The 13,663-nt window shown below is 36.1% G+C and overlaps 1 protein-coding gene across 1 annotated transcript in view; it reads left to right on the top strand.

Moving 5' to 3' along the window:
• LOC126376100 (insulin-like growth factor-binding protein complex acid labile subunit) overlaps positions 1–13,663 on the top strand; it is a 265,800-nt gene that overhangs the window by 73,566 nt on the left and 178,571 nt on the right. Inside the window, exon 2 of the mRNA XM_050023305.1 lies at positions 4,271–4,316. The gene's annotated coding sequence lies outside the window, so the exon portion shown is untranslated. The remainder of the gene's footprint in view (positions 1–4,270; positions 4,317–13,663) is intronic.

A 13,663-nucleotide genomic window follows, 5' to 3' on the forward strand; every position in this document is an offset into this window, starting at 1 on the left:
ATGTAAAACTGTCATAGTGTACATGTCAGTAGGTAGATATGTAACAAAATGTCAAACTAGACAGGACGTAGGGATCCACGCAAACAGATTAACTAAACAAAACATCCAATCTAGCCGACCGAAAGTAAGTACCAGGGGTGCATAACAAAACAGGAGCAAACAACAGCTCAGCTTAGTTAATCAAGGCGTTGCTAATCCCAAGGACTATTTGTCCGGGCGGCCGCGACATTAGTCCGGCGTCCGGGATCCCAGCCCGGATTGACCGGGTTTTATCCGGGATGGCTGATTAGCCCCATGTTTTGTGATTATGGATATACGTGTGTTACCAGATGAGTTATGAGTGGTATAAACTTGAGTGAAGGTTTGTTGCTTGTAAAGCCTCCTTCCCAAACACTTCCAGTTTCCCATTTCTTGACTTACAGTCAGTGAATTAACTTCTGCTCGCCCATGCACCCCTGTTACTGAGGGGTTATCTCTCAGGGGATCTTTTCTAATTTTCTTTGCTCCATTGCAAGCTTCATTTGTTTTCGCAACAATGTTAATTTCTATGCAAATAAATTCATGAAATTACTTATTATTTCCGAGATTTTATGGAGTACAATTAAAGTTAAAATTGGAATTGTCTAAAAGTGATTTAAAAAAAATCGTGATGAATTATATCTTCTTCTTATCGTGTGGGTTGTGAATCATAACCCTGGTGTCAGGGTTATGATTGAGCCGCTAAAGGCCCCTGACATGGCTCATGTAACGATTACTCACTTACATCAGTAAATAGTAACCGGGACCAACGGCTTAACGTGCCTTCCGATCGACGTGCCTTCCGACGTGATCATCTTACTTTCGGACAATCAGGTCATCAGCCCGCAATGTCCCAACCAAACTAGGGATCACAAAGTGTTTTTTTTGATATGTCACCACCATTATATCTTATTTAGAACCGTCATCATCATAAACAGCATTAGGGCCGCGAACTGGAAAAAAGTTAAGACTTGCAAAAATGGCGGTAAGATAAGGTTTGGTTGCCGCGTTCAAACATTAAATCTATAGAACCAGCATCAATGTCAGTATCTGAATATAATTAAGAGCCAGGACATGAAAGGGTTTTAAACAAGAGGTTGTTTTGTGGCGGCACGCTTGCGCGCGACTCCGCATAATAACACGTAGTTTGCAATGCAATTTGCATGTTCTTAAGTAATGACTAATATGTAATACTGTGCTAATTACATGTTCCCGCGTGAGGTATGAAACTAGACTGTGTTGAGACGATAGTTTCCTTGGGAGGTTTTTCTTAGAATCTACTGAAATACTTAATTGTCATATTACTTGCAAAATATCTCAGTGTCAAAACAAAATCTAAACACCTTTTCCAGCTAACTCGAATATCATATCATTCCTTGGCTTGCAAGACCTGCATCAAACTGAAATAATGTTCAGTTCTGTATGGAATTAATCAATATTACCATACATACATGTAAGGTCGATTTATTATTAGTTTATTTTGAAAAATTCGCCGCATAATGTCATACTGGGTGACAACCGACAGCTCGTACGATTCGGAAGAATCTATGTCTGCTTTAAGCATAAACATATCTTTGATACGATAACCGTGATAGTCGTCAAGGTACTTACATTAAATTAAGTATCTATCTATTAATATCATCATTATTATAACAAACGTAGTGATATCAGTTCGAACGGAACACTTTTCATAATACCCAAATCTCATCGTCCAATTTTACAGCACCATCAATTCTAAAAGCTCATTCAAAAGGAAGTATAAAAATGATATCATCGTCATTTTAATCGCATCATTTATCAGCGAGAGTACCGCTTTGTCACCTTCTTACCTCACCTAGTTGCGACAGAATCTTTGCATTCATCCAGCGGTAAGATAAATATACGTCTAATATAGTGTATAGCGCTGATTTTGCCATTAAATAAAGCTGAACGTCATTCCCACGCCTCTTGTACAGTTGCGGAAAAAAGTCATTACAGATGTGAGAAGGATGTGTAGACTTTTTGTCATCGAGATTGCGGGTTGTAATTTGATGTTAGGGTGTTGTTGGTAACATCGATATGTTGTAAACTACATATTATCATGGTATAAAAGATGTATACTCGATACTGTAATAAGTGTACTCCAGAATGTAAGAGTTATTTATTGATGTTGTTATTTGAAGATGACACATGAACAACGATGGTGTAGCAATTAACAGTAAGTATATAATTTCGATCACTCTTAGCGTCTACAGATTCAAGAAAACGGAGTGTTATGTCGATTACTTCCCAAAGAATTCTCCCAGCATATTATGCTGTTTTCGTAGATTACCCCGAGAGCCCTGGACAGAACAAAAATATAATAGTAGGTACGTACCTACGCCCGCTTTGTAACTTGCGGAAAAACATGATTAGGTATAGAATATATTTTCATATTTTGTTCGCAACTGCGCTGCGCTTGGTAGGTAGATCGCTGCTGTTAGACGTATTAGGTATTCTAACTGGAACCTGTTTGCAATACCTAGTGCCTGTGGCTTTGTTTGCCTGAGCTGATGTCATCTTGCGGTATTCTAATTAGTTGGTTATACACTTGAATAAATACATCTACGTTTATTCAATCGTGATCTAGGTTATTTTTCTTGCTTATACATGAATAACAAAGTATACTGCAGAATTAATAATAAGCATATTATTCCGTATCGTAAATACATCCACGCTTCTATCTATATAGTAACTAAGAACTAAGTTACGTATCTATGCTGAAATGAAGAGCATCAATTTGCATATATAGCATTATTAGAATATAACATATAAGAAGACCAATGAAATAGAACCTCAATACAAGCGAAACTTAACTTAAGTACAAAATAAAAGCTACGTAATGTGATGCAGTGAGTCATTGTTTAGTCTAAGTGCAAAATAAACGTGTAATTGATACCCACCTGAGCTAGTAACTATTCTAACAAATAGCAAGGTAAAAAGTAGGTAGAATATAAAACTGATGAATAGAATTATCATGAAAAGGATTTTAATCAGATATTGTAACGTTTATAGTCAAGGTGATAAGACAATAAAGAAATTAAACTTTGAAACAGTTGTGACAGCTAGCCATAGGTATGCTAGCCTTGCTTTAGTGTTATATAAATAACAACATAATGTTAAACTTGAAGATACAACACTTCAAAAGTAAATAAATCTTCTCCCTATTATTATCCGTTTTTTCACTGCTTACCTAACCTGAAGGTCAAGTTTTTACAGAAGCGACTGCCTGTCTGACCTTCCAACCCGCGAAGGGAAAACCAGCCCAATACAGGTTAGGTCACATACCTCCGAAAATGCATTTCTCGGTAATGTCGGTTTCCTCGCGATGTTTTTTTTCACCGCTATGCACGTGATAATCATTTACAATCCAAACAACAAAAGAAAGAAAATGAATATATTTTTTTTCAAGACGTAAAAATAACGATTGCTTGTTGCTTCTAATTAAGTTAAACACACAAAAACACAATTCAGCGATAAGTAGTCAGATACTTTGTTGTCAAAACATTAAATAGGGTACGTTGTCACCTAGGTACTATCAAAGAGCAAAAGTACAGTCAGTGAGCCCAGCGAATTATTTGTAAATAGTGGTGAAATTATGAACCTTTAGTTGACATAATTATGAAATAGGTGTTTTTGGCTTATTAAGAAACGACGTCTAACCAGGAGGTGTTAAGTGCAATCAGTTAATTTATTACTTTGCAAGAAAGATTGGATTTTTGCACCTTATCGTACTGCCCATTTTTCAATAGATTGAAACTTTGTGAAAAGTGGGCGACGCGCGATGGTGTGAATTCTGAATATAAGCCGACAGTCGGGTTGTTCGATGCATAATGGACGAACCAAACGACAAATTCGGATTACCACAGCCAACGATTCGACGTTTCGGTGCCATGGGGATTTGACTGCAACTAGCACTGCGAGATCAGACTATTGATTTGTAGTTAAAACGGTTTAATTATATATAACGGTATACATAATCTGAACAGACATTAGAAGTATAAACAGAAAAAAAGCTAGAACCACTATTGTTTATTCAAGAATCTACCCAGTTACAATCGACCATAAAACAAACTTGTCTATGTATGTATACAATATCCAAAAAATTTCAGAATAATCCAGACAGAGCATTTAGCAATAATCAATTCTAATAATTAAAATGAAAAAGAACCACTTTTATTATAATGCTCATTGTTGTTACTCATATTCAAAACCATATTTTGTATCGTTCCAGATTCAGCGGGGATGACAGTTTTGTTTACGAGCAGACAACTTTCCTGGTAAGTTTCAAATGATTTATATACTTCTCCAAAACTGATACACACCTTTAGTTATGAAATACAAACATCGAAACAATCATATTAAAATAAGTTACTATGGTTTTGGATGCTTTCCTGGAACTGGAGAGAAAGTCCTGGAAGAAATGGAGGCTTTGCCCAAGAGTGGGACACTCTAGGCTAGATAATATAAGATGGTCTTGTGGGTCATCGGCTTGCGGTTCTCATACGGGGAGTGCCAGTTCGATCCCCGGTACCTGACTTACACCAATGAGTTATTAATTTATCTTAAATACAATTTTCATTACCACAATTGCCTATCGGCCATTATAGACGACTATACGGTTCACAGCCAAGCTAAGCTCGGTGAAGTATACTTAGTTCATCATGAGATGGATGTACCACTGACTACACCTGATTTGAGAATATAGTGCACTTTCAATGAAAAGGAAAATAATAAAAATGGCACGAAAAACAATCTTGTGAACTCGTTTACCTCCTCAGATAAAACAATGACCCTCATTTATGATAAGAAAGTACCAGGAACGCAGAACTAGAAAGAGCACTAAAGAGTAGGTTAAAGGGTGCATAACATAGTTCCGAATTCGAATCTTGGATGCACATAAAACGATAGTCGAGACATTTCTCGTTATCTTGCGTGGCGTTCGGCGCAAACGATTCGGAAAATCGAGCGGAGCTTCGTGTCGCCTTCCATTACCGGTATTAGAGTATTGAACGTTTGCCTGGTGATCGGTATCGCCTCGCACTTTCTAGCTAGCCTTGAGATCGAGATCGGTTCCTCGTCTTTTGTTAAAAGCTAGCAGCATAATCTACGCTACATTTAGGAAGGTAACTTAAGAGTCATCACTTACGTCGCTAGTTTAGAATTACATTTTGCATTGCACATTTTCGCATAAATTCCGGTTAGTTGTGGGAAATTGTAAAAGGTTCAGAGAAACGATAGATTTTGTTATTTTTTATGACAGTAATACGTTATCTCCCTTACTTCATAAAAAAACAAATCCACTCAACAGACCGCAAATTACGCAATTTGATCAATTTTGTTCGTAAAAGCTACATTTCGCAATGTGGATTGTAACACGCGTATGCACCTAAATTTAATAAAAGCGGTATTTTTTAAAAAGGCGACCAATTACAGGTAGCTTTACCCAGTGGGTTAAAATGTAACTTAATAATTTCTGGTTGAGATATCAAAAACATACCCGTGTTTGAGCTATACACGGCCCTTCCACACGAAAACGTTTTTTGATGCACAACAAATTCCATTAGGAAATAACCGACTGTATCGGGAAATGGAGACACAAAAGATGTGGGGACATCTCCCCTAAATGAACAACTTTAGGCACATATAGATAGTAAGTATAGATGCATGTTCAGCATCCGAACAAAACAATAAAAGTTATGGGGGTTGAGTGTCTACTGTTACTTAGGGCCAGGAAGGGGATGACAAGTAGCAAGAAACAGGAAATGACAATTTGATTCGCATTATGATAGATTTATGAATCATAATTCATATCAGAATAACATAATTTGAACAACACATAACAATCTATGATCAAGAGTTTCAAATAAAGCCTAAAAATCGCCTTTTTGATTAGTTACGACAATTGGCACTTGTCAGTCTAACAAGGTTTTAGACTTACATAATCTCGTCGTGATCAGAGAGCGACAAGACAGTCATCGAAGAACTTGTAGCCCACTTGTCATATTATAATACAGATAGGTAAGATGATAGATATTTAAAAAGTATAGTGATGACTTTATCAGCGTTCAAAAGTTTGTATTTAGATATTTAGAACTCACAAAGATATTTGATACCTAATAAATGAAGTTGCTCGAAGGTTTTTTTAGTTCCACTCGCTATTCTGTCACGTCTTAATATTCCTCAAACCCACTTTCTTTCGTCACCCTCCTTTGTTCCGTGATTTCTTTGGAATTCGTTCAGAATAACAATTGACGGAAGCGACGAATGACAAATAGCCATAAATTGGATACTTGATAGAACACATTATTACTTTCAATATTGAATTCGCAATAAACAACGGAAAAATCAAAAGTAATACCTATATTTTTTAAATTTAATTAAATTTTATTATTTACCGCACAAACAAAATCAATAGCCACTTCTCGATATTCTGTTAAAGTAGGCATGTTACAAATAAAAATTTGTTGAATGTTTATTCGACGCTCTTTCGTTTTATCGCAAAATGGTCACAAAATAAACGTGAAATTCTTTAAAATTACATATCATTTGTTCGCAAGTGATCCCAAATAATAGCAACTCATTTCAATGCGACGGATACTTCGTAAAAGAACGACGAGACGAGAATCAAAATGAGATAACTTTATTACTCTAGAAGCCCCTTAAGAATTGCGTATCAAAATTTTATTAGCGCGTGTCAGAGCCAATTTATAAAGTTTTTGCTTAAAATCTGGTTCTGGATTCAGGCGGCACATTCTTGCAAAAAATATCCAATTCTCGGCACACGTATTCCAAGTGTCAGTCAAGTTGTCTTACTTGATATATGTTAGGCACAGAAGGCTGAGGGTTTATAAAAGAAGGACTCATTTAAATAAGTAAGTGAAACATTACTTTTATATGAGGTTTAATTTTAAATCTTAGGTACTTGAGATTACCATTTATATTTAATATGCATTCGTCTTTATTTTGGTGGAACTTCAGATTAGAAATAAATGTATTTTCTTTATTTTAAATCCTTATCATCTTGTCCACTAGAGAAAACAATTCATAGTCTCGCCAACAAATATTTTTGTCATAATACTATGACCAAAGTATGTTTGCATTTGACTTTTCCTTACTTAAATACGAATTCATAAATATAAACAGCCTTTAGACGTCCCACTGTTGGGCACAGGCCTCCCGTTATCTTACTTATAACATTAAAAGTATATAAATACATTGTTTGCATTAAATACAGTAAATACTATCACTTAATCACAAACTTGCAACTATTGCTACGCCATACCTATTCGAAATTCAATAAAGCCTTTTTACTTATATTCAATTTAAATAAATCGCAAACTTTAATTGCCCAGAGTCAGAATCCATTTTCGAACGTGTGACATTTCGAACGTCACAACAAGAATTCCGTAATAACGTTTTTGTTCACGTTTGACATTTCCAATCGAGAACTCGATTCGATAAAAACTCGATTTCTCGTGTCACAGATAATTTTATTCTTTATTACATAATGCATTGCGATTGATTGTAAATGCTCTTCGCACGGCCCTTGTTTACAACTTCACTTGCGATACTGATCAAAAAATCGAGTTACTCGATAAGTTCATTGGATTTAATTGATTGCTTATGTTTTTAGTGTTGTGTAACACTTGTTCCCTTTCTGATTTATATCTCCAGTGCTTTATATCTTCGAGTAAATGCTCTTCCATCCTTGAAAAGATTCTTTGATAAATGTGTTGTCTTGCGGTGTGAACCGAATGAAATTTCATTCATTTAATTGAAACACCCGTCTTGCATTTACTTATGGAATACTTCCAATACTACTAGTCAACTGCTAGATACTTAAGTAACTTTTAACTTTGTTTATGTATATTTAAAGTATGTGTGTGTTGTTTGGTTTTCGTAGTGTTGTTAATGTGGCGATGAATGTACCTCTGACTAAGCCAGTAGGGAAGATAGTCGTGAGCTTATTTTATGTGTTGTATGACTAAGTTTTAACCCAATAATGATTCCCTTGTTATGTTCTAAAAAGGAATAAACTTTCATCTAACATCGCATTTACCAAATACTCTACATTCATCGTCTATAGCATCAGTTTCATCTGGACATAAGTATTACTGGGCAACGTGGGCAGACATCGTTGACTTAAAGAGGCGCATGCGCCTTGCGTGCGACTAATCGTGCCGCATATCACAGTTCCCATCTATGCAACTTAGCTACTGTTAACACACGCAAGCTCACCTCATGCTTTATTACTGACTTTAAATAAATATTTACATAGAAAAAAATATCGTAACGCTTTATACACTAATACGCATATTGTGTGAGGATTCATAAACGCTAATTATCATTAACTTAACACACATATTTATGTTACGTTAGTGAAAGCCCTCTGCGCTCCCCATTTGTCCCGCCAAGTAGTTTATGCCATTCAATCTACAATAAGGAACGTCAAAAAATAAGTTACGTTAGTAATGTAACCACGCGGAATCGTTGAAATACACAGAAGTAATATGCATCAAGAAAGGCGAATGTCCTATACCAAACTTCTCAAATTCCATATTCGGGTCATACCCGGGACTATCTTGCTGTAGGTAACTGTGTTGGTTCGACAACAGTCTCGAAAGAATTGGGTGCTCTTGTGTGAAATAGCACCACATTGTACACTTCGGAACTTGCATGGTCACGTAGTCGAGTCCAATTCCTTCTTCTCAGTTACTATTGGTTTCCATTAGTTATCATGTGTTGCAATATTATTAATTTTAACATTAGAATTTTTCATGGTATTGTTTTGCTAACCAAATTAGAATGATCTTTGACTTCTTCAACCGGGTGAGAGCCTTCAGCGCTCCCCATTTGTCCGGCCAAGTAGTTAATGCCATCTGCGGCAAATCTATCTACAATAAGTCACGTCAAAAAAATGACTTCTTAAAAAAAACTTTGACATGCGAATTTTAGAACGTTTTACATCATCTATTAATTGCAAAGCATCTGTTGCTAGGATAAAAAGCAAATGAGTTAATTTTGTTTACTTCGTTTAGTGAAACGACGACTTCGAGAATTGTCCGAGAGATTGGAGTAGCAGCAATCAAGTCCCAAGTCAGCTCACGTGCGTCCAACTTCTTTCCGTGTTCGTATCAGCCCTCGAAACTTACTTTCCGAAGTATCGAGCATTGTACCCTAATACGACACCATCCAAGCGCCGTTAAATGCTGTTTATACGATCTTTATTCGAAAATAGTTTCAGAATTGTACTACTTACGTCAAATAAACCTCCAATAATCCCCAAAAGTTGACTTAACGAGAATTTATTATTGTACAAGTTTGATTGATGTGGAATAAGCATGACTAGATCACACTTAATGACAAGAGCAAACGAATGACAGACTTAATAACGTGGCGGAGTAATATTATGATTAATATATGGGATGACGTCCGCATCCCTGGGCAATCTAATGAAGAATGCCCCGCCCGCCCCGCGAGACCGCAGCGCTTATGTACTCCCCACCCCTTAGCCCGAGCATGTGATTGATGACGCGGTCGCAATGTCACTGCTATCCTGCACCAGCCTCTACGAATGATATGGGTGCGATCCTTAATGTAATTACCATATGGATAGCGAAAGATAAGTGTGAATGATTTAAAGTTTGTCACGATAGACATTTCTTCATTGCTCCGTACGAAATACCTATTTTCAAAAAAATATCGTCTTGATGATTTGTGCTAATTTCTTATTTTCAGTTGATTTATCTGGAAGATTTAACTTAAACTTGGTGGTTATTTTTTGTTATTTGAATTACTTAGGCTAGGTTAGGTTGCTTACCCCGATGGGAAATGGGCGTGAGAGTGTGTATGTATGAATTACTTAGTCTCGTTATCGGTTTTAAAAGTACTATATACTAAGAATCCGCAAATATATTTTTCTGTAATATCAAAACAAGTGAAGTCATTATTAAAATACCTCGAGCTAAGCCTAATGACTTCCTCTCATTCGTCACGCAACAAAAGACGCACCTTTATCCAACGAATAGGCTTCAGTTTGATTAATAAGTGCCTCTGACATTTTAATTTACCAGGCTAAAAGTCAGACGGAGGCGACGACGCTTTTGTTCTGCGTTGAATGGATGCTCAAATGTCGACGCGTATACAAAATGTTTACCGTCGCTGTTTTTGGGTATTCAATAGGTTCTGTAAGGCGTCTGATACCCTGTTAATACTTTGCTTTAACTGGGTTATTTTACTTATACACAGCCAGTTTATTAAAGGCCATTAATGACAAGTAATATTCCTTTATTCTTTACCTACACAAATCTTTACAACTTTCACGTACCTGATGAGCATGAGACTTGCATCTAGATATTAAAAAAAACTTTCCGCCTATACAACACGCTACTAACTACCCCGGGCATTACATATAAACAAATCCTGGTCCTGTTCCGTACTTATAATAATATAAAACCCACTAAAAAGGGAAGTTAATTTTCCCTCGGGAAATATTAAAACTCCGTCGCCGTTAGTGCTGTTCCACGCACATGATTTTACAGCGATTTACATTTTTATGGTCACTTTGTTTTATACTAAACAAGTGTTTTTGTGACCTAAGCGTAGAATTTTAATAACAACGTTTTGTTACTGCTTTTGTATCTAGGTATATTATAAATCCGTGGAAAGATCTAATCTTATTTGTGTGCAGAGTATTTCTATCCCCTTCATGGGTACAAGTCTTACTAGTAACTAAATAGGTTAAGAAACATACTCTACTGAGAATTGTGATGATTAAGTTCTTAGTTAGCAAGTTGAGAACAACAACTTGATACTATTTAGGTACCAACTTAATGAAGTTTTGTCGTTACATGAGCCCTGGCAGGGGCGTATGGCGGTTCAACAGTAACCGTGATACCAGGGTTGATTAGGTCATTTGTCTCACACCCACAGAAGAGAAGAACAACTTGATGTCATTTTCTACGTAACTATAAAACTACGCGCTGAAAACTAACTCCATTGCACATCTTCTGAGCACGTCGAAAATTACCAGAAATCAGAATCATTTATTCAACGTAATTATCATGTATAAAATTATTGAAGGTCAACGTAACATTTTTGAATCTCAATAAAAATAAATCTAAATAAAAGTCTAAATAAAAATAAATACAACTAATAATGGAATGCGTGCGTTTTGATGTTAAATCCGCAATAGTTCTGTTTGGAGAGCGCGTGACTTACATCGTAGAGTCCCGGGTTCGAATCCCGGCTCTGACTGTAAACCACTGAATTCGACTTGCACTTCGTGAGTTTGAATTCATGTTTGTCTCGTAGATAATTGTTATCACGTGGTTTCCAGATTTTGTGCCCGGTTATTATCAATCAGCGCCCTGTCTACTCGCCCCTTAGCTATACACCTCTGTCTACCCCTTCGGGGATACAAGCGTGATACTAGGTTACGTTAATAGAATGCGACATATTTTGCACAAACAACCGTAAGTACTTTAAAGATGTCTTATGAATAGAATAGCATTTGAACGCTAAAGAGCAACTACGCAGCCGGTATTATAATTCAACATAATTGTTAATTTACTGTAAGATAAATGTCAAAGTTTAAGGTCCGTAAAAGGTCCACAAAGGTTAGATATTTCCACCTGCGGGCGAGCTAGCCCTTAGTTAATAGTTTATACCCATCAACGACACAGATGATATTATTTCAATCGAAATGGTTTGAGGTAATATTTGTGTTCAGTGAAATACCTATTCATCATATTTATACAAATTCAAATATACTTTATTGCACACAACATACAAAACAAGTTTTACACAAAACATACACGAAAGATACAGCATAATCAGTATTTATTTAATTATTTTCTACTGATCCTTATTATGTTCACTACGTCAGAAGAAGATATTCTTACTTTTAATTTAAATGAGTGTAAACTAACACTATCCCAACCTCTTAACGCAAAGTCTGTGAAGTGAATAAGGAAATTTAACTGTAATTGCATTACCATTCAATTTGAATCTATAACCTGTTAAAAACAAGGTAATAATTTCAAGCAATCCATCGATAATTTAATTCCCGTGCTAATTCGCATTCGATTTGTCACCCGCCGCTCTATAAGGATTCACCAATTTATGAACGCAATCACCTTCGCTCTTACGACGTTAGATTAAAGTTTGATTTTCAAAAACTTTTCGTGAGATACGATTGTAACTGCATTGCGATTTAATGGCAGCGGTTTGGCGGCAAAAAACCGTCGCGACACTGATGACATTTAGATAGTAACGAAACAAGCAACACATACTACTGATACTGAATTAAATAAATAGAGATCCGTACGTCAGAATCCTCGAAAAAAAAATTAAAAAAAAGGGTCAAGTATTTTTACAGCATGTAAGTATTCGTTTCGTTTCGTTGCATTACGCACAAAATACTTTATCGAATATTAAAGAGAATTTCAATACAATACAAATGTACTTTAATGCACCAGAATAAATGGAAATATTTACAAAAGACTCTTTAACAAGGTACATGGCAAATGGCGGCCTTATCGCTTAAAGCGATTTCTTTACTAGGTAAAGTTACCTAGTGAATATTCGATATTATTCGGTAGCACTGGTTATGTATCAATAAATGATTCCTGAAAATTATATTGAGGTGACCCCGCTTACTTAGTAAAGTTCCAAGTGTAATACTCCCTGGCCGGACCACTATTCAGTGCCGGACCACTATTCAGTACACAATTTCTAATTATATCAATAATATCTACATAATCTCTACCTTCAAGTGTACGCCAAGTAAAAGCTAGTACATCAAAGCATTAAAAGCAAATGAATGTTATTTGGGGTTCAGCCAGGGAGTAGTACTCCCCAGCGGCGCCACCGTAAGCCTCAGTGATTATAGTATGTAATCAAGTAATAAGGACATAGAAAATAGGTGCGGAGACTATACCCTAGTGCCTTTACGAAGTATCTCCTATGCTCCAATTTTGTTTTTCTAAGCTTTAATAAGAAGTTGCTTTTTCTAACCTAACCATCATATTTACTAACGACAAATCTAGTATTGTTTGTATATTAAAATAAATGTACTCTTACTATTTAAGTAGTTTTTTCTGCAAGTAAATAGCAATATTTATTTAAATATAAACAAATCAACCGACCGACCGATCGTCGTGGAGATCCTTGGGGGAGGCCTATGCCCAGCAGTGGGCGTCATACGGCAAGCATTTTTATTTATCTTTTACCACAAGTTTCAAGCTGTTTACTGATCAACAACTCATCCAGACTGACTTTGCATCTGTTCTACATTTGTGTCGTAAAATAAGTCCTTGGAAGGAAGTCGCAATTCCTATTGACATAAGATATACCTCTTATATTAAATTCTATGTTGGAATGATTGACAAGAATGTTATTAAATCGACATTCGGTTCTATCGCAGTCTCGTGTATCACGTATGTCTTCGTTGAACAACTGGGAAAAAGTTAATTGGGATTTGAAAGAACCATCCTTAGTAAATCTCTAAGAAGCAATAAACGATAAAGAATTTGTAAATGGTTATCCTCACACCTTATCAGGACATTACAGTGACACGCACAATCTAGAAATATCCGAACCGAACCTTCATATCCGAAATAAA

Source organism: Pectinophora gossypiella, chromosome 1, assembly GCF_024362695.1.
Source record: "Pectinophora gossypiella chromosome 1, ilPecGoss1.1, whole genome shotgun sequence".
Classification (NCBI taxonomy): Eukaryota; Metazoa; Arthropoda; class Insecta; order Lepidoptera; family Gelechiidae; genus Pectinophora; species Pectinophora gossypiella.